At 47.6% G+C, this 22455-nt stretch overlaps 1 long non-coding RNA gene across 1 annotated transcript; it reads right to left on the bottom strand.

The window, feature by feature from the left end:
* Positions 1-203: 203 nt before the first annotated feature.
* Positions 204-21965, bottom strand: LOC124405116. The gene is made up of 4 exons (XR_006929066.1): positions 21248-21965; positions 19628-19637; positions 16044-16052; positions 204-214 (listed from the first exon to the last, which is right to left on the bottom strand). It is a non-coding gene; the product is annotated as an uncharacterized LOC124405116 (long non-coding RNA).
* Positions 21966-22455: the final 490 nt, after the last annotated feature.

Consider the following 22455-nt stretch of genomic DNA (forward strand, 5'->3'; position numbering starts at 1 on the left):
TTCAATTCTCGAAATCGAGAGATGCAGCATAAACAAGATTTACACCTTAAGACCTCACGGAACGCAGGTCTAGGAACACTTTATGATTATACATACTCGATGCATTCCAGGCTGTGGGAAATAAGTTAAGAAAGGAATTCGTTCCACGGTACCCATACAACATACAATTGTCTTTCTATCCAGTAACTGCAGTGGTCTTCGAAACTGTTTCCCTCTAATGCGTCTGTAAAAATGTCGAGATTCAATAGGTACCTGGTGGTCAGCTGGAACGGCGCCTGTTAGCCACCCTCTCACGTCTCTGCGTCAATGTCCTCCCTCCCTTCGATGCCTCCCTTCCTCCTTCTTTTTGGCGCATCAATCTCGGCAACTCTGCGGTTTCACGAAGTCGCGTCAAGTTCCTTGTTCGTATAGGCAGTTGTGGCATAAAATTTGCGAGGATTTTCCAATCATGCTGCAAGACTCGGTGCTACCGCGACTTGTAAGCTGAAGCGAATGTAAAGCTCGGGATGTATATAACGTGACGCCACCGGGAGTCCGTTTAATTTATGACTTTATTTATGAATTTATATTTCACTCATCCGGCTTCCGTGCCCTTCGGGTTCCCTTGATTTACGCCCTCCAGACTCCGCGGGTTGGTTCGACCCTGTCTCGCAAGTTTATATCCTACCTACTTGTCCATACGCCATGCGATGTGTTGATAATCTCATCTCCGCGTCCGAACTTTCCGCCTCCACCTCATCCTCATCCTCATCCTCTTCTACCCGTTCCTGCAACTGAATCCACGCGAGATTACAGCCGACAGCAAAATGAGTCGCCAATAAAAATTGTCGGCTTACAAGTTACGCGTGTATGGAGATCCTCGCAGAGCTTATACACTCGTGTCGTTCATGCCGATGCGGATTTCTCAATATTGTTTAATCGAGCTTTCAGTTTTTCCCGGTCAGTTCTCGTAGCCACGTACCGCGCCGAAAGCCGTCCTTTGATTTATGGTTAATTACACCATCCAGCGGTACTGCTCGTTATTATTTCCCCGATCGTACGTGAACAGCGAAGGGAGTTGCTGCAGCCCGAGAATAGAGAGATCGAGATGAAAGAGCGGTGAATTAAAATTGCTTCGGAAAAAAATTTTCCCCAGCATCTGTTGGCGATCTACTGACAGCTCGCTTACAGTGGCAGCGGGTTTAAAAAAGCCACGGCAAATAATCGAGTGAAAAACGATCCTGTACCTAGGGGCAATTTTTACAGGCCTATTCGCGTCGTCGGCAATTCTCGAAGCCGTCAAGCGAGAGATCCGATCGCGATATCGAGATTTCCGGAAGATCCGAGAGACGCCGGTGGGCTCTTCCCCGGGATTATCCGGCGAGTTATTCAAAGTGAGCATGTAGATGTCCGGCAGGAACCCTGGGGAGTGTCAAACTTTCCTGCAGGATCAGTTTCGGGGTATAAAAATGGCGGGCAGAGGTGCCCCGTGGTCCCGCAGGCCTTCCTCTTCCCGAGATCCGCTGCTCCCAGATCCTCGACGTCGCCCTGGGTGGTTATCCCGCGGGCGTATCTTCGTCCCGGTTACAACCTCCGTCAAGCCGGTTTAATATTAATTGTCGATACGTATCTCGGGCCGCGCGCTTTTATTAACACGTCTCTATCGGCCCGGGCGCTGACGTGGCGATCTGTCCAAGTGTGAGAATATTATTAGGTCCACCGTTCCATCGGTGTAACAACAACCGCCGCCATCGCTCCGCGCCGATTGAACCCCTCTTTGACAAATATGTCGACCCAGGGGGCACCTGATAGTCAAACGCCACCGGGTAGTGACGAATGACTTCTCCCTGTCGCCCACAGAGCAGCGGTTTAACCACCTGATACCGATCCGTTTCTTACTCTCCAGATCGAGATCTTCGGACAGCCACCGACTCCGAAGTGCTATTTTCATTAATCCGCTTCAATTATCACCGCAAAAGCGCGATGCTCGCTACGGAGTTTGCTTCTTGAATCTCAAAGCTTAGGAAGCTGATTTTTTATCCGGTTTTGTAAAAGTGATTAAGAATTCATTTTCAAAAACTGTTTAATATTACTTTGAAAACTTGGTGAATAAAGTGGTAAAATCTGCTTATCCTCGATGCTTTGTTAAAAAATTCCAGTCTGTTCCTGACACGGAATTGAAAACCGACTGTAAAGTGTTTTCATTTTTTTTTTTCAAATCGAAAGACCAGAAACAGTGGGCTTGAATAAACGGTGAAAATTCCGGGCCTGAATGAAGCGTGAAGGATCGGTGAAAACGGTCAGATCTATTCCATCATCCGTCGTTTTTGTACGGGATAATAAAAAGGCGCGGGTTGGTACATCGAGGCCGGGGGGTATAAATGTAAAAACTCAGCGAGGTCACGGCAGATAGGTGGGCAGAGTCCATCCTGGAGAGGCCGCCGACGGACAGCTAGGATAAGCTTCCAGGAATGACGGGGGATAATATGGGAATACGGGAAGAGTGGCGCGGGAGGAAGGGAGGAAAGGAGGGAGGGAGGGCCAAAGCGAAGCCGGGAAAATCCGAGGTGGAAAATAAAGTAAAATTAAAGGGAGAGGTTCTGGAATTTACGAGGCGAGTATAGAACATCCGGCGAATCTGGTCCCCGGTGTTTTTCTCTAGATCTGAACCGCTTATCTCGCCGGTGAAAAAAGCCCGTTATTTCGTAACAGTTTTGCGGCGCGGTCGCCGCATTCGTGCGGGAAAACGGAGAAGGCTGGATAACCGCAGCGAGTCTCGGCGCCGGCCGAAACCAATCTCCTATCTCGGCGCGGATCCTATCTTCGATCAGTAAGACGCTAGTCAAAATGAATTCCCATCGACTCAAGGGACAGGATCCCACGGGAATAGGGTTACCGGACAAACGGAGTTCTGGCATTGTGAGTGACGACGACGACGATGACGACGACGAGGCGTCTTCTTCTCCACCGGTATGCCTGGCGTTCTCCACTATTTTTTATCCCCTATCATTCCGCTTTCGGAATTCTGTTGGTGCACCGTACTATATTTACTATACAACCTCTTAAACCTCACTGGTAATCATTAGCGACAGCTTTCGACGCGCCATGCGTGTCTGTATCCCGAGAATTCGGATCCCTGTCTATAGTTGAATACCGAATTTACCCATCGTTGGAATATCTTTGTTGGTTGGAATTCATCTGCAGTTCGAAGTTGGAAGCCTCGAAATTTGAAGGGGATGAAACTCGGTATGTCCGCGTTGTTTCCAAGCTGCTTTCACAGCATAGTGGAAAAAAAATGTTGAGTCCACACTGCCAAAATATACTGACCATTATAAATTTCAAATCAAGAGCGATTATCCGATGATAAATGAGAAGATTTTGGGCGACGAGCAATCAGAACTTATCTCTTTGTCATTAAGGACTCGTCGAGATGAAGAACCGTAATTTTCTCTATCCTCCAAGTGTATTTCAACCTCATATTCGTTTTCAATTCCCGCAAGAACACTCGCGTTTCCGTAAGACAAGCAACCACGAAAAGAATCGTCGGTCGAGCTGCTGCGAAAAATAGAGTCCAGAGTGAACATACGTCAGTCGCCTGACAGACATTCGGTAAAATTCGCACGATATCCAGCTATACGGATGAAATTCGGGAGAAATTCAACCACGTGAAACCAGCAAGTGCAGAATTACCTCCGCAGGTATCGTGGTCTGATATATTACGGGGTAGAAACTTGCTGTTGATACAGAACCGGGTACGGATATCACTCACTCCATTTTTTCCTTTCTTCCTCATTCTCTTGAGTGGTAAAGAACGAAATAAAAAAAAAAAAAAACCCCAACCTCATCGGGATCACGGAAAGTAATCTTTAATGAAGTGACACGCTCGGTGTTTACGCGACTGTCCTACCCACAAAAGCTTCTCTCGACGAAGAGGTTCTCGACGAAATCGAGGACACCGATTGGGCGCTGGTCTCTCCCCAAAATTTGGGGTAAAGAGAAACAAGAAGAAAAATAAAACTGCCGTCTTCTTCGTTCGTGAAAGTGCAGGTCAGCCTTTCAACGCAGATAATATACCTTATATCGTGAAAGAAACGAGACGGGAAGAAGTTTATATCTGCAGGACGCGAAACTGTCCCCCCCTCCTCCTCCTGCTCCCTCCCTCTACCCCTATCTACACGTGCGGCACGCCCCCGCCTTAGACGTGTGTTGAAAATCTTATATAACGGGTGTCCGAAGTGCACTCGTCCTCACTCTTCGGGTATAAATCCAGATGACGCGGCAGTAAAAGACGCCTGAGACGACCAGAGCGACTCGAAGCGAAGGCCCCGTTCCTCCGGGCCATCAAAGCCCTCGAAGGGCCTTCCGTCGCCAGCGTATGCTGCCGCTCCGATCTTTTACGAGCTCCTTCAAAAGAGATCCTCAGCATGGCCGGTCCATACACTCGCCCACTACCAAGGATGGTAATGGTTTGTTTTATTATATCGTAACTCGGCCTCTCCACGACCTTTTGATTGATAAGGGTGGAGGATTACCCGCGTGACGCCCCCGTCGAAAGATCGCGACGTTACGCGGTCTGGTTTATTCGGCTTTGCTCGGCCATTAGGTCGCCTCTATCTCGCTTTTGCGACTGTCACACTCAAGCGATGGGCGAATTTTTACCGCTGCTTTGACTCCAGACTGTAAAAATCGATTTATCTTATCGCCGACTTTCCGTTTCTCTCTCTCTCTATCTTTTTTAAATTGTCTTACTGCAGCTGGTAGTTACGGACGATCCTTTTGGCGAGTGTGCAAGCGCTCGATTTCCGTAGCAAGAATCACGAGCCAGCGGCGAAAACACTTTGCGACGCAAATGTCCCGTGACGGGAAACGGCGGTGTGTCCACCCCTAAACAAATTTACGCTCGCGTGCTAACCTCCCCCGTAAATAAATGCCCTAAGACGACGCCGTTACACGTTTGCAGCTCGGACTCGAAGTCCGTGCGACGGTCAACCACACACTAGATATCTCGGTGGTCTACGTAGAACCTCGAAAGTTTTATCTACATTCGGGACGAACGATTTCCGTAAACCCACGACTTTAATTTCACATAAAATCATTTTCCAAGGTATCCAAAAAACGCCCGGTGATCGCCTCGTCCCTGCAGGCTCAATAAATCACAAAATCAAGAAAACGCGATGAATTGGTCAAAAATTTAAATTCCAATGAATTAAAAAAAAAAAGAATTCTAAAGTCCATATTCACGTACTCGCGTTTTCATGCGTCTGCTTAAACTTCTGTGGAACAATTAATTACAGCCAGTCAAGGCAAATCATGGAGCTGAAAGAAGTTGAAAAAAATGATTTTCATACAAGTGAACGGTTTTATCGTGCGATAAGGAAGAGTAGAAATGCTGATACGAATCTCAGCATCGAGTCGGCGTTTCTATCAATAAAAATAATTCGATGGCTGAGACATTCCTCGATGGTTGAAGACACGGTCGTTGAACAGAGAAGCGATTAGAAGGAAGTAGCGAGCGGAGTGTGGCCCAGTTTACAGTTCAACCGGGCATAATTATGGCCGTTTGGTGGCTTGAACGTGTTTGCGATCGGCGAGAGGGTATCGTTGGGGGTTGGCCATTAGCCCCGACCGCATTACTGCAGATCTGGGGGTAATCGGGTGCGCTTGGTTGGCTTTCCCGGCGTCTTTTCTCAGTTTTCCGATACCGGTCGCGGAGGTTTCCTCGTCGCCACCTTGATCCGAGCGATAATGCTAATTGCGTTATTACACCCGCTTACCAAACACCCCTAAGATTTATGTCATCCGCGGTTTACAACGAAATCAGCCTCGTCACGCGGGCGGCCATGCAGCTTACGTGTGTCGCGTCAGGCGATGACTCGCGTAAGTCACGGCTTAGCTTCGGATTCTTCGACTCTTCCATCTCCGGTCTGCGTCTCCGGATTTGGAGAATCCGGGTTGATCGGGCCGTGTCCAACCGGCGATTTCGGTTTCTCACAGTTCTCCGAGGGTCGAGCGTATCGAAATGGCTAATCAGCCGGCGGACACATCAGGTTTTAAATTGAATTCGACGCTGAATCGAAGCTGGACCTCCAGGGCGAGCTGCTGATACCGAATCCCGGATATAGTCATTAATTTGCCGAGTATAAAAATCAATGAACAGACCATAAACTACAATGCAGCCTCGCCCTGCTTCCCATTTTCCAATTTGCGATTGCGAATTGCGTTTTTAATTATAACGAACACAATGGGCGCCACCCGACACGTTGTGCCCACATCGCCCTCGCGCATTGTACGTATTATATATACCTGCACATCCGAATGGTATCCGGTCTTGTTTTACCCGGGATCCAAGCCGCGCGATATTCTGTTTCACGATAATTATTATAACGTTCGATTTTTGGCAAGGGAACAAAAACCCGCGCGGAACGCGCGCCGATGTGTAATTATTATTTATCGCGTGAAACAGTTTATTGCCGTTTGGTGCGTTTTGCGTTTCACTATCTATTACCAATAATTATTTCAATCAGTTTTTTTTTGCACATTATCTGATTGACATAAATAAGGAAAACACGTGTCCAAGTATCGGCTGGCGTGTCGTTTCTTTAGCAGAAAAATTCACGTGACAGAGAAGTTTAATCGATATCGTTGGCCGGAGTGTAGGTGCAATATGAAATTCAATTACCGCGCGTTTATACCGTTAATCAATGAACATTGATCGGAATTTTATTTCAATATCCGGTGCACAGTGGGCGTCAGGGTTTTCCTATGTTTTTCCAGAAATAAAGATTCGTATCGCTTTCGGGTGACGATTATCCTTTATAGCGGCATAATCGTTAAATCGTTAGCTCTTAACGGTGCTGCGCTTGGGCTGCGGGTGAACTAAACTCGGCAGCGAAACCTCGTGGCGATTCCATTTACGGCCTCGTTTCGAAACGGTTACCATAAGGGTGACAGATTTTTTCCACGTTGAATCATAACCACGAACAAAGTGTAGCCGAATATTTTCCCCCGACTTAATTCAATCGCCAAACGCGGCTATATAGAGATAAACTCAGCCTTTCAAAAGCCGTCGAGAAACTTAAATAATATAAGAAGCGAAAAAGAAGGAGCGAAACTTATCGTCGAATGAACCGTTGCCAATCGGAGGACATGAACGAGGCATGAATGTGCAATTAGCGATCCTTTCTCGAGTCTAACCGCGGCGTCGGTGATCGCCAAGAGTATAAAGTCGGCGTGAGATCGGGCCGACAAAACGGCGTCATTGAAGCGATGATCCGATCTGTGATCGATCGAATTCTTATTCGTTTTCTCCGCCCGCCTGAGAGCCGTACGGAGGACCGTTCGCCTTGGCCTCAGCCTCAGCCTCGGCCTCTCTCGGGTACGTCGGTGTAGCCGGTAGGTATACCCATACCGTCGTAATCCCCAGGAGAGTGCGGGAGAGAGCTTCATAGAAAGAGCCCATTGCGCAGCGGCCCCATATATAAGGATTTATCACGGCTAAGCCTCCTGTATATTGCCCCATGCCGGACTCATATCCACGAGCCCATACACCGGCTCTCGAAAGTCCGACCTAACACCTCCGACGACCCCCCTTACCCTCCCGCCCACCCCTAACCCCCAACCCCCATCCTCGAGGTATGCAGAACTTTTAGATTGCTTCGTGTTCCCGACGCGAATTTACTTATTCACCTTCCAGGTTGCACGTCCGTATACGAAATTTGCTATTTTTCAGTCTGACGAAAAAAAATCAGTGACGTACTTATATATATATCGGATATTCAGCTTTTATTTATGCTAAGTGGCGAGTGACGATGGAGTTATTGTCAGGTTAACACTTTGCTTTTCTCTAAGAAGGAGACTCGGTTCTTGAAAAATTGCAGTTCAATTATTCGTTTGATTTCTTAATGCTCATGATCTTTGATCATTCTCTGAACAGAGGAAATGGCGATAAGAACTTTTTGGGTACAGTGATATCTCTGGTTAAGATTGAACAGGAATGAATTGCGTTTTCTTCAGAATATTTATGGTGGTTAAGAGGTCATTTTTCTGTTCATCGAGCATCAAGTTATCACTGTTTTTCGAAGACTCAGAAAACAATCGATACGATTTCTTGAGAAACGATTGCAAGTGTAGATAATTAATACATACATATATATATATATTTATATATATGCTGACCTACTTCGTTCAGAGCTTTTGCTGACGAGCCAAGGTAGCAGGTCTGACCTGTGACGGAAATCTGGTCCTTCATGCCGCACCGTTTGTTTTTGAATCAGATATTGAAGCGCCGTTTCTACGACTTTCTTCTTCGTCCCTATCCCCAAGAGAGAAGAAGATCAGAGACAGGCGACGGTGACTGCCTCGGGTCTGCATGGTGTTTTCGCTTTGCGTGTTCCACCCCGAGCATGGTTAAGTCGGCTTTGTATTGCTGGTACTCGGCATCGGTTGGGGGAATATCAATGGCATTGAAATACCGTTACGAATTTTCCGCTATTTAGTGGCACTCGCGGCATCAGTGCGAAGGGTAGATAAGACGGAGGCCTAAAAGGCGAACGAGGCGTCGTTATCAATTACAACTGCACCCCTTTCCAGCTCTTTTCCGTTCCTTTGACCCCACGTCGCTCGTCGCTTTGGCGAAATTAAACCACCGAGATCTTTGGACCGAGTTCGTCCTGTATAACGTCAGATTTACGTACCGTCCTGACGGTGGTCGGATTCTCGGTGGTGGAAAAAAAAGTAGAGAGGAAGGGAGAAGATAGGAAAAGACGGGATCGAAAAAAGAAACTAGTCACGTCGAAGGAGAGAGATATCGCCCGTTTCTTCGATGCTGCAGAGTAAATGTTATCCGAGAGCTTATTCCGCGGAGATTCTTGGTTCGTGTAAGTCGGGCTTTAGACATAACAGGATTCTATCGCACTTCGCGAATTCCGCCCTGTCATTTGTAACTGTCAAGCTGCTCATTACAATTCCCCATTCCTCCGGCAGAAACCATCCCTCTCCTCTCTTCGTCGCCCCTTCCGCGTCTGTATCTTCGCCGTCTTTCGTCCTCCTGCTCTTCCTGCGCCCTCTCGCACCGCCACCTATTCCGCTTCAATGCGTGCTCTGCAACCCCATTTGAGAGAAAAAGCTGACACAAAAACATCCATTTTTAATCACTCTGATACTCGTCCTCGTCATCATTATCACCACTGCCGTTTTTTTATCTTCATTTTTTTTTTTTTAAAGCAAGTTATCGAACCGGTCCTCTTTGGTTCGCGATTCGGACAACCTTTTCACCCAGTTATCACCAGTTAACCAGTGTGACAGAAAAATAAGGGTGGATTGGTTACCCCTCGGTACTTACCGGATTAATTTCAATCGATCGATCTGTGCAGACCAGTCAAAAAATAATTGAAAATGACGCTATGAAATTCTGAATTACCGAAACGTATTTCCTTGCGATTATTATACATATATATATACATACAATGTCAAACATGGAGTGGATAAATTTGTATTTCAAAAAGATACGTGAAATAACGATTCTGTTCCTTGAAAAATTCACCGAGGCTGGCTGTTGGGCAATATAAGTTTAAAAACTGAAAAGCGAAACAGCGGAGTGAATTAACGAAAGAGACTAAAACAAAACCAGAAAAAAAAAAAAAATGCAACGCCAACATACAACAGCTCGCTCGGAATCGTTGAATTGTTTTCGCTGATGCAATTTAAATGCGCGTCATGGACGGAGGTAACTCCACCCCTGCCCGACCCCCGACCCTCGACTCGCCCGGCCAACTAGTTGTTCGTATCACATTTCGCGTTTCCCACATACGCCCCCGCGACTCTGTTTTCGCAATTCGCCCCCCTTTCCCCCGCCATCCGTTCCCTGCTCGCGCGCTACCCAGAGTTCCAGAGCTCACCCCTCCGCGGTGCTCCGAACCCCGGCTTCTCATCCCCTTCGGGAGCCGGCTTCCCGGCTTCTCCCCCCTCCACCCGCTCAGCCACCCTGTCCCATTTTCTTTATTACATTCCTTATTTCCTATCCACCAGCCTCTGTAACTGTAATACAAATTCCTATTGTGATTTATGTTGGTATCAATGGCGACCCTCCAGGGCTGCGCGTCTCACGTCGCGTCGCCTCGTTCCGCAGCCCGGAGTCCCGGCTCAGATATTATGCTTTATTGAATCAGAGTTGTGACTGTTATTATTCGCTTCACGCGGTTCTTCACTCGGAATTTTTCCTCCCTGTACGAGAGAATAATGTTGTTTTCAAATTCATTGATAAAACGAATATCGCCGGAACGCGTGACCCGGTCCTGCGCTTATGTAACCAATGACCTATTGAGCCGTGAAAATATTCACCCGGAGTGACGTGGGTCGGGGACCAAGCATTGGAACAGGTTGGGAGTATTGTTCTGCCCACGCGACGAGGATCCATTCGACACCGGTGCCTGCAGGGTGGCGACTCGATATCCTCGCCGTTAATCTCGTACCTGTGTAGAACAAACTGTGTGAGGAAAAAAGAAGGAGTGTGAAAAGAAAGTTATACAAGATACGCGTCGATTTTCTGAGATTTATAATCCGACCGCCAACCCGTGTGTGGCTCACGACCGAACTCTAAGATTAATGACTCCTCCGGCTTCCGTGAGGCTAATTCCGTCAGCAGATCTTCCAACCTCGTTCCTACTGCCACGGCGTTTTTCAATCTGGCATTTTTCACTGGCTCGATTCATCCCATATTACTAGAGTTTAAGGGAGAGGAGAAAAATGTTCGGTCATGGACAGCCAATACAGCTCGCCAAACCAGTACCTGAAGAACGTTTAAGTTAATGTAAAAATGACCTGATTTCTTCTGTTTTCAGGTGATGACCACGATCGATAACTGAGGAATATCTCGGCATAAGAACTTGTACATTTCAACCAGAAAACAAAAGACCTCGAATGAAATTCTTCTCTATATTGTTACAGATATGAATTGTATTTGGTTGCACCCATTGCATCATTAGTATTATAAAAAAGAAAGCGCAGAGTTTGTAGGGGTTGTTGAGTCGTATTCACCCTTCCCCACTTCAAGATACACAAAGTGTTTTACGCACCGGCAGGTATAATCGATCAGGAATGTCTACGTCTGGAGCAATTCATTGGAGCGAGCTGCGTGAATGTAGGGTATAAATGAATACGTTTGAATGAGCGAAAGATTGAATGAATGATTAACCAAATAACGGGTTGAAAAATCGAAAGATACGAAAGCGGACCGGTTGCATAAACTGCCCCGAGATGAGAAAAATGGGTGCCGGTCCCGTGACGAGAGTCGCACGAAATGCCACCGGGTTAGGGCCTCAGACCGTCCAGCTGGTCCAAGAGCTTGTGCAGACCGCCGTTTACACGGTGCATAGTGACTTGCGACATTGGACCGCTATAAAGGTGATTAATGGAGTGGAGTTGCTTACCATTCTGATATTCTTCGGCGTCTACGGGCTTACGGCGTTCCCGCTCCGCGGTGTCTAAGCCGGGTGTGTTTGAATGAGCGTCATTCAGGGTCTAATGCGTTTATGAATATGCTCGGTAACTTACTAACCATAAGGCGGCTGCGGAGAGAGCCAAAGAGACCGGGACTCGAATGCCGATGGACCGTCTCGCCTTTACCTACTCTTGTCGAAAAATCGTGACAGAAGAGGGGGGGAATCGATCTCGGCGAAATGGCATCTGCAAGGATATGCGGTCCGGAAGGGTATACAATTTCGTAAACGTTCAGCAAACAATCTCTGCTTTCGAAACGGCCGGCCGTTTCCTCCCGCGCTTTCGGGTTCGAACCATTAATATCTGGGCTGAACTGGAAGGCCCTCGAGCCGCTCGGCTTAGCCGTGTAACCCTTCTGCAGCCACGGCAGTGCCACTTCACGGGGGGCCCGGAGAATCAATAGATACATATTTGTTCGGTACACAAGGAATCAACTAGCAATGACATTAATACCATTAGTCGCCGGCGAGTTTGGTTCGGCTCAATTCTTATACCTACCCGTCGCTCTCGTGCTCGGTGCCTCAGCTCTTGTTTGTGATTTCCGCGGAGTCACGTTACAAATGACTCCGATGCCCACTGCCTTGTCCTTCCTTGTTACCAAAGTGACATAATCATCTCCTCCGTCTAACCGCGGCGTGTAGGGCTCATCAAACTGGTATATACGAAAAAGATGCTCCCCATCCTCCTATCCTTGGTTATTATACTGTTCGAAAACCATCAAACTAATCATCAGCTGAGTAGTAGGAAGAAGAAGATGGACACCTTTATAGCAAGTGGATTTCAGTGCGATTAGTCGATCGTTTTGTTTAGCCAGGGATACGCGGCGTGATTAAAAAATGATTGTGCGTGAGCCGAACACACGCCTGGGTAGTATGACAGTCTCATTGTGTCTTGGGGCTAAACCCCCGGCATGATACCCGAGCTTAAGGCAATAATTTATGGTTCTGTAAGAATGCGGAAGGGTCGGTCGGTTGTTGTTCCCCGTTCTACAACCGTTCTCCACACGGCTGTTCTACAGCCGCATCTTCGAGCGGGCCTTACACGCGTTATTCTACATAGGATCACAATATATTACGTTACCCATTCATTTGCCCGGCGGTTGTCTGCCATGCCATGCCACGGCGTTCCTGAGGATATACCTTACGCGAACCCCGATGGCTTGGCTCTCTTTCCCCTTCGTGCACACGCACGGGACATCGCAGAAGTAAGGTAAATATCAGCCGACGTGCGAGATACCCTGCGGGATCCGAGTCCCGTGAGTTATGGGATGCTGAAATGTGGCCTGCGAGTTCTCCGCGATCCGCGTCTTCCTCCATATTCGCGCACCGCGCCGATTCGCTCGATTCGCTTGACATCCGGCGGTCCGTGAGTGCGTTCCTCATTTTTCCGCCCCGCGAAAATACTCTGCAAACTCAGGGTGCCATCTGCGCCATTACGCGGTTTCGCAGAAGTGCCTCGCCCTCCGATCTTCTCGCATATATACCTACCTACAATCTACATACATGCGGCATGGTGTGTACGAACGTTGCCGGGTTGCAGACTGCAGACACCCCTTCGTAGGGAGTCTCCGCTAGCTGAACTCGACTGAACTCCATCGTCGTTACTCATTTCAGGCAACGAAACACCCTCCCTCTCAGTCTCCGATACACAATTTGTTTTTCGAGAGACAATTTTGCGGTCCCGCAGACAATGTAACGGAAATAAAACAAATGCAGATTTTTCTTTTTTATTTTTTTTTTTTTCATTTTCTTTCTTTTCTTTTTTTTCTACCCACCCTTCACGAACGGGGCTCTGCACTGTGCGGATCACGCTCGGGCAGACAAGCACAAACGGGGAGATACCGCGGCGTCCAGATATTACCCACAACGCCCGCAGAAACGCGCGCGTTCATCTCCAGAGCCAATGTTTAATATTTAAAGCTTTAATTGTCCCTTGATTTATTATATACGACTTCTCGCTCAGACGAGATGGAATGGAAATCCACCCCCTCGTCCCTCCCCCCCCCCCCCCCCCCTCCTTTTTGTTTCTACACTTTGCTTCTGTTACACCCTCAGGAATGATCATTTGTAAACCTCACTGAAAAATGTGTGCGTGTTCCCTATATGCTGCAATTATACTCTCTGAGGATAAGCTATTTTCCTTTTTTCTCATTTATCAGCATCCCTGTGAAACTACTTTATATCCTGAACGTAACGCCGTTACTTCACCAAGTCTTAGGCTTCTAACGCTTCTTCTTTACCCTCCCAGCGGCGTAGCTTTTGCGGTCTTTCAGACTTTCCTATATCGGCAGCATAAATTGATACAGATGCGAGTTGCCCGGAGTTTTTCGGCTACGTCCCGCGGGACTCCAGGCTACCATTGAGGCTTCGGGAACGAACGTTGAGGTGCCGGCGAGGAGCGCGTGGCTATACAGGAAACGGGAGCGTTATTTAATGTTCTAAATGAAAACTGCGCCCCGAGGGCTAGATTCTGTTTAGCTTGTAGTTTTCCATTTATAACAGCGTCGTTTATCTTCTGGGATATAAAAGGGAAGGAAGAATGTGATGGTAAACGGGATCCTCAAGTTTTCCAACGACTCTGTCTATGTCTGTATCTAATCGTTGGTCGGAGACGAATGATTGGTAACAATTTCAGGGTGTAAAGGTGTACAATTGACGAAATTTCAGGATAGGTGGTTTGCGGTTGCCGATTAGATCGTTTGACGAAACGAGATACGGAACAACGGCCGCGAAGTTTGCTGCCAATTACTTAGTACGAAAAGGTGATAGTTTGATAGGCGTTTCCAACGTTTTTAGGGATCCGAATAAGTTAGGGGAAAGTAGCGACCGGGCTGCGCTGGGACGAAAAATGGCACCTACCCCGTCATTACCTTGAGAAAACAAGGGACTTCCTAAATCATAAAAGCCTGCCTGCCCGGACGCCCATCCCAGACCATTAAAAACCACTTTCCTTAAAGACGCTTCCTAATACGCTATTGATTGATCCCTCGTCTCCACGTTGAGGCGTAGATCCAGACAAGAATACACACCGGGTCGACTTACCACCTGGAAATGCGTTTCTCCCTCAATCTTCCGGCCATTCGGTGTGATTGGCGCTTTGCAGAATAATCCTGCAGAGACTTCCAGGCCTTCCAGGCCTTCCAGGTCGCTGGACACATCGGGATTCGCGATAGAAAAAGGGAGAATACCTCGTTTTATTTAACGCTCGGTCAACGAGAGGAAGCGACGGGCGAACAGCAGAGCGTGGCTCGGGGGTGCAAAGAGGGTTGGTTTACGAGGCGCCATCCCCTCGAGAAGCTATTCATTAATAGCTGCTCGGCGACAGAGGAGGACCACGTGGTATAGCTGGTAATATGTCCCAGAACGACGAAGAGCGCGTGAACGTCTCCGCAGGCTTTATGGCTGTTTAATTGGCCAAGATAGGCGACAATGTATTATGTTAATATAGGCGAAACAACCGGGCTGGTACTCGCCCTTTGGCACCGCGGAATTATCTGTCTGCGGAAAGATTAAAGGTTTAGCAGCCCGTTCTTCCGTCCTATTAGGTGGCATATAACCTACGCCGTTTGGCCTAAACACTATACTAACGTTTCGCGAGGAATTCGGGAGACTTGTGAAGGGTCAAGTGCCAGATTATTACTGCCGGAAGCCAATGGTCTAGAGTTTTCACTTGTGGCTTATTCCGTCAGTGGCTGGATCTGATACGAGTCGCCGAAGTCAGCTCGTGCGAAAAACCAATGCGGAATCAGTTTTTGCGAGTATCTAACTAATGATTATGCAGAAGTAAAAGTTCACCTCGGTCGACGAGCATTGCAATTAATTATACGGTCTCGAGCGAGTTGTAAGGCCCGGTTGTGGAGGGCCGGCTTGTAAGGCCATTTACGGGGAGCTGATGTTCGTGTAATCGTGAAGCCCCGCAGCTCTGCGGGAATACAAATTTGTTCGCACTTAAATTCCGCGTTGTAGGAATTTATTAGCTATCCGTAGTCCGGGTGAAGAGTCTCACCGAGGGCTCGAGTGTCCAGTCAGGTCGTTTTTCCGTTCCAGTACCAATCCCACCGACCTTTTTTCACCTTTTATTACCAACCCCGAACGCTCCATATCGAGTTACTTTAAATTCCAGCCGGAAAGTTACAAGTCCGAATCTTGTCTCGCTGAGTCTAATGCAAAGAGTTATTAAGCAATTGAAGAATCCAAGAGACACGATTTCAAAGTCCTCCGACGGTTCCGGTTCAGTGCGGCACTAATCGAAGGGCATCGTTGTCGTCCTGACGCTGTTCGATCGCAGGATTTGCCAGGACTCGCATTTGCCCATTTTGCTGGCGAACCATGTGCTGGAAATATATGTTACGGCCTGAGGTAAAAGGGATTTCCTTGAACGCAGGTGATTTCTTGTGGCATGTGTTAAAACCGAGGAGGCAAACACCGCGGCGACGGTCGCCGAGAGCATCTCCTGGCGATAAGGAGGACCCGTACGAATTCCGCGAGGCAAGTGAGAGGGGCGAGGAACGTACCTACCATTGCGAATTGCAAACGGTTGAGAGTGCTGAAACGCGATCCTGGTGTAACTCACGACGCCTTCTCCGACTCGGGCAGTTTCACGAACTGCATCCTGACTTTATATGCGACAGCAGAAACACGCTCGTAGCGCCAATTTAACCGGTACCTGCAGCAGGAAAGACTCGGCCCGAGAGTAAAAATGCAAATTCACTAACTCGCAGCGCGCTAAATAGGGAAATAGCAACACGGTAACGATTTCTTTGCCCTTTTTCCTCTCTTTGCTTCTCTGCTGCTTCTTCAGCTGTCTCGGAGTTTGCTTTTTCTAGGGATGTTTGCTCGCTGCATTGTAGTAGCGAGGGTTCGTCGACGTGTAAAGTTGAGCGGACGTCAAGCGGCCTTCGCTCCTCATCGATTGGGTAAACGTTAATTTAATAACGCGGCAAGTTTTCACCTTGCCTCGATTGTAAAATCACGTTCAAGTTGCAGGAGGTAGAACGAGGAAAGCCTCATACATGAGGAAGGGGTAATTATTTAACCCGAAGAGCCTACGGGTGAATGAAACTGTCACGTCAGCCGACCAAACGCTTAGGTGAAATTCGAGAGTTCCGAAAAATTAAACATTTCACTCCCATACATCTCTCTGGTGCAACGGGAGAGAGAGGGAGAGAGTGAGAGAGAGCAGGGGTCGGACGGCAACCCGGATAGCGGTAAAAGGGAAGAAAAAGAAAAAGCAAAAGAAAAAGAAAGAGAAAGAAAGAAAGAAAGAAAAAAAAAGAAGCGAGAGAGAAAGAGAACAAAAAGAAAATGGCGCGGAGAAGGGGTGGTGGGGTGGGGGGTGGCAGCAAAGAGAAGAGGGAAAAGAGAAAAGAGAAAAGAGAAAAGAGTAACGAAAAAAGGGAATGGAAAAACGAGAGAAACGCTGAAAAGAGAGTGGCGAGAGGGGTTGCGGCGAAGAGAGAGGGCAAGCGAGGGTGCAGAAGGGGCCGACTGAGGAGGAGCAGAAAGTACTATTGTATCGCGGAGCTTTTTGAGTCTCCGGCATGGGCGAGCGAGCGAAAGGGTCGGGGGTGGCTGGTGGAGGGGCAAATGTCTGTCCGTTGGCTGCCAGGGAGCCAGTCAATCATTACGAGCGACGCATGCGCGGCATCGAGCCCCCTGCGCACCTTCAGCCCTGTGTTTTCCTCAGTCAGTTCACCCCTTGCAGCGAACTTCAAGCGACGCAGGGCAACCCCCCCGCTCCTCGGTTACCAGCTATCCACGGAACTCCGACTGCCGCCCATTCTGCATATTTAACGAAGAAGCTGCCTCGCGACGTGGTCGCGCACCCTCCACAGCTCGATCGCGTTGAAAATAAACGAAACCACCCCCCACCCCCGAAAATCATTTTCAGCGAATGATTCCTGGCGGCGTTATTTCTGCATTTCTGCCTCGTGGGCTCGAGGAAGGTGGGAAAGGAGGCCTGAAGGTGATCAGGTGGGTTACGTGCCGTTGAACCACGAGACTGGCTCGACTAACAGTCGCCGAGTCGAGCTTCTTTGCTGGTGTAAATGTCGAGCCATTCATTAGAACAGCGGTAAGCTTAGAGACGTAGTGCCCGGAGGATTTGTTTGAGTTTCTTTTGAGCCTGTTTTGAAAACTGTATAACTGGTAACAGAGACGGACGCTGCCTATTCGGTTGCTCCATGTAGTGCAGGGTAATCCTTGAGGAGAATCGAGAGTCGAGGATGAGCCTGGCATTGTTTTTATGCTGCTTCATTTCGGATTATGGCTCCTTGGAGTGCTAGGACATCCATTTTCTTTGTTACACCTTACTATCCATAAATTATACTGACGTCTCGAACAAGGCAGCTGCTCCGAGCTAATAACCATAACGTCAAACGGTTTACAAAACTTTCATTGGTACGCTCGCTCATTTAACCGGGCCTCAAATTGCTAGTTAAGTCTTACAGGGCTTTGGGTTGCTTGATTTGTTACTCGACAACCGCGTTCTCACCGATAGTTCGCTTTCCCCCGTCTCCTTCCCTTACACCTCCGAATACGACCTCGTAACAACCTGATGCGTCTTAGCACTCAGCTGTGCGACTCGATGTCCATCCTCCTCCTCCTCCACCTTCTCCGTTCCCGTGCCTGTTCCACAATACCATAAAAGTCAATCTGTTACGTTCCATTCACGGCTGTCACCCTGCAGCACCTCGTAGAACAAACCATTATACTTTTAACGACCCAATCGATCGGTGTTGCAACGAACGAATTACCATGCGGACTCTGCACCCTCTTCCACCCCGACGAATTCGACCCTGAATTTCTCGAATTGTCCTAGTCTCAGCCCCGGAATCACGCCAGAAACAACGATAGTCGGTTTCGCGATGCAGGTTCTTGCGGACGAGAGTCGAGGCCACACCAGGACGCTTGTCCTGCGGCGCCCTCGCTGCTCAGCGTCGACGGTGAGAAGCGAGGCCTCGAAGAGGGCGCGTGCGCGTCGGGGTTGTCGTGGGTACGAGGATGGCCGGGAGGGTAGCTGGGGGAGCAGCGCGAGGCGGAGGGTTCCAGGTCCGTCGAACGGCCGGGGGGTTACCATGGATACGCGCTGGCGCCTTGACATTGACAAATGGCTGGCTCAGGGCGCGCCGAACAGCGGTGCTTTTACATATGCAGAGACACCCATTTGTCCGTTCGGGGTGCGAGACCCGGTCTTGGCCAGGAGTCGAACGCGGACCCACCGAGCACCGGCCAAACCAACGCGACCCGTTTCGGCCCGTCGCTTACCGCTATTATGGACCAAGTCGCGTCGCGGCTGTCCGCTCCTCTGACAAATGAGATCCCCTGGCTCACCTACCTACCCCCAAAAACAAACGGCGCCTTATGCTCAGCGCTAAATAATTTCGTATATCGAAGCAGCGTCAACCGCATCGTCGACCTCCATACCACGCCGATGAGCTTCTATTGGTTGTGACACCTTAAGGGTCGACGACTCTGACAAGCATAGCCCGGCATTTACAGTCTCTGATGATTGTAATACCTACTCGTTTGGTAATGTGGAACCATGTGTTAACGGTGTTGTTTGAGTTTTATGAGTAGTCATGCAGAATCCATCGTTCGAAAACATTTGAAAATTGAATGCAGAGTTCGAAGTCGATTTTCTACAGTTAACACTTTGTTCTCGATAACCTTAGTCTAAACTTACCTTCAGAAAATCAGCGTGACGAGTACGTGATCGGTAGAAATGTCCCAGTCTTCTGCATAATCTTGAGCGTGGTGCTCCTCCACAGGCAGGGGTGCAAGCTCGTCCATTACCCTCCGTCAATCGCAGCAATCGAACCGCGAGAAGGAAGGCAATTTTGTTAGCGGGGGTTTTGGGGGCTACTAGGTTGTAATTGCGTCCCTCGAGGGCAGCAAGGCGATACCCGGGGCAGTGTTAACGCTGCACCCTCACACCCTCGGAGGCGTCGCGACGCCGGAGAGAATCGCGAGTATCTTTTCTTCTGGCACCTAGATGCGACCGGAGTGCCGAGATAGTCGTCGGGCGACTAGGCTGCATCGATATAGCCACCATACGCACCCTGTTAGCGTAATATCTTCACCCTCGTATATACATCGGCCAGCCACTCCCTAGAGCAGTGAGGCTAATATCTCATTACCTTGCCACCATTCACTCGTCCTATCCTGCCATTAAGAGATTGCTCGCTTGCGGGCTTCTAGGTACACCGCAAACACTGACACGACATCCCCGTCGTACAATCGCTTCGGTAAGGGATGCCTTTGACGGATAGTGCAGAGTACACAGACTACACTAGAGTGCGAGACACTTCGACGTGGCTGTAGAAAGTAGGAACTGGCAATACAGGAACAGTGAACACCTTTGATCACTCGGAACTCAGAACTTGACGCGGTTTTTTATGTGAACACTTTTTGCAAGGTCGAAACTTGTAAACCCGAGGTAACGAATACATTACTATGTCGTTTTGGAAATGAGAACACTCCGAATCGCGAACCGGACTTATTTTCATTTATTTTCACGCGTAAGTAGATCGATAGTCACGATTGTTCGTTTTATTTTGAACTAGAACAAGTATCGAATGAAAATATGTGCGGCTGGTAAGACCGTTGCGGTGCGACTGGCGAGTCGATGCCTCTTCAATCTCCACTTCAAGGTTTGTTGTCGTTCTGTCCAAGTGAACCTTGTTCCGTCCCGGTGTGTTTACCTTCGATCTTTAAGTCGTCAACATCGCGAGCTATACTTAGTGCCAAATATCCTACTTTCGCAAGACTTGGAGTTTTGATTCGTCGCAGATACGTAATATGTATACATCCGGCCTGTCGTCGAAAGTCTCGAAGGAACTTTCGTCGGGTAATTGGTCGTTGGACGAATACGTAAGAAGTAACAAGGCCGATATCCATCGGTTATACCAGCAGATCGTAATTGGCATTGGAATGGAATGATCCCGACCGAGTTGCTCAGGCTCATATTTCAATGAGGAAAGGGACTCGCGAGAAGGGAGGCAAATGTTGGGGTGGAAATGCTTGTTTTATGCAGCGGTGACACGACTTCGTTCACCATCAACTCCGAGACGGGATAACGAAGCAGAAGCACCCGGCCATAACGACTCTCCTCAACCCCTCAACGTTTCCGAATGACGTATCGCTCCACTTTTGACAACTTATTCCACATACCTACCGGAAGTGCCGTATAGACGAACGGATCTACAGCCAAGTTATAATACAACCGGGCGCAAGGTTGATCCAGTTACCCACTGGCTCAGTTCTTCTAGGCCACGGTGCAGGGGACGAGAAACGAGGATGAGGGCGGACTGTGGAAATGACAGCCGTCACTTACAGTGGGCAGAGGAGGGGTGGGGGGAGGGGGGATTCGTGGACGGGATTCAGGGAAGAGTGATGCATGGAGATCACGTCGAAACGTAAGGAAGTGACGAAGCTAAGAGACAGGAAGAAGAGGATACGTGTAGAAAAGAGTATGTTTGAAAGGTCGATTGTCACACCTTGACTTGGGACACCTGAAATATATTGATTATCTATTTTTACGATTGAAGAAATTTCGAGGAGCTGGAAGGGATTGTTATCAGTGAAAAGCCGCTGGATTCAAACCGCAAGTTTTGATAATCATTGGGTATACAATGTACAGTGGCTGTTAACTGATGTACAAATGAGATTTGAAGGTGATGAAGAAATGATTGAAAATAAGACACAAGACGAGGGTTTTACACAAGATGTAGCATTTAATGCTCACGTTTCAAAAAACACTATACAATGGACACTCTCTAACATAGACCACCATAACATCATTTCCTTTTTTGTTTATCATCATGATCATCATCGTTAAAATCTATCGAATGATAAGCCGAATGATAGATAAATCAGTCCAGTACACAATTGATCGGTGATTTGACGAGCAGGCGATGACATACGCATGCGCCCCCGTTTGCGTATGCATACATACACACTGGGTACATAATAATTATGCAATAACCGTATGTATACATACGCAGATATTCGCATACCACTCTATACACGCACACACACAAAATACACGCACACACATGTGACGATATACAATCCCCTCACACATATGCATGTACGACGTGCAGAGACATGTGCGCAGATTATACGCACACTATTACATTGTGCCTGTCTGCATTTTCGATACATGCGCACGCACGATATAGTCCCATAGTATTTATATTATAATATAATGTGTATTTTACATCGAAAATTACTTTTCCGTCTCTCGCTCACTCTCACTTTCTTTATCTTTATCTTTCTCACTTACTTCTTCGTCGTTTGCTATGTTCATATTAAATGCGTATGCGAGTGTATACGTGGGTCTTTCGCCGCGATAGTATTAATATAGTATTATGTATTTTGGAAATAAGAATTCATATGTCAACTATCACAATTCGTCTTACATAGCCGAAGAGCGGTGATCATTTTACAAAGCAGAATACAATTTATTATCATTTTGATAATTTATTTGCATTATTTTTTTTCTCTCTTTTTTTTTTCGTTTCTTCCTTTGCTCCGTTTCTTTGTTTATTTGTTTGGTTTTTTTTTTTTTTTGTTTTGTTTCTTCTCCCTCTTCGCTTCGTTTATACTCAGGTGTCAATAGTCAATCGTCAATTATATACGCAAACAGTGGAAAAAATCTGACTTCATATTTACGATCTATAATAATAATAATAATAGTAATAATAATGATAATAAATTTTAGCTCATTATACATCATCATCCGTATAATAATACAATAATATTCATCAAATATATTTTTATTTTTTTATCTCATACCCTTTCACAAACGCTCAAGCTCTTTCTCGCTCACACACTCTCTCACTCTCAATTTTTTCCCTCTGCAGGCTCTCTCCTTAGCTTTTTTTTTTGTTTATAATTTATTCTTTCTTTTCCTCTTTCGTATCGCTGCACTGATAAAAACTTGTTTTTGTTAATTTTAATTACTTTTATCTTTAATCTT

This window comes from Diprion similis, chromosome 4 (genome assembly GCF_021155765.1).
Source record: "Diprion similis isolate iyDipSimi1 chromosome 4, iyDipSimi1.1, whole genome shotgun sequence".
In the NCBI taxonomy this organism is placed as follows: Eukaryota; Metazoa; Arthropoda; class Insecta; order Hymenoptera; family Diprionidae; genus Diprion; species Diprion similis.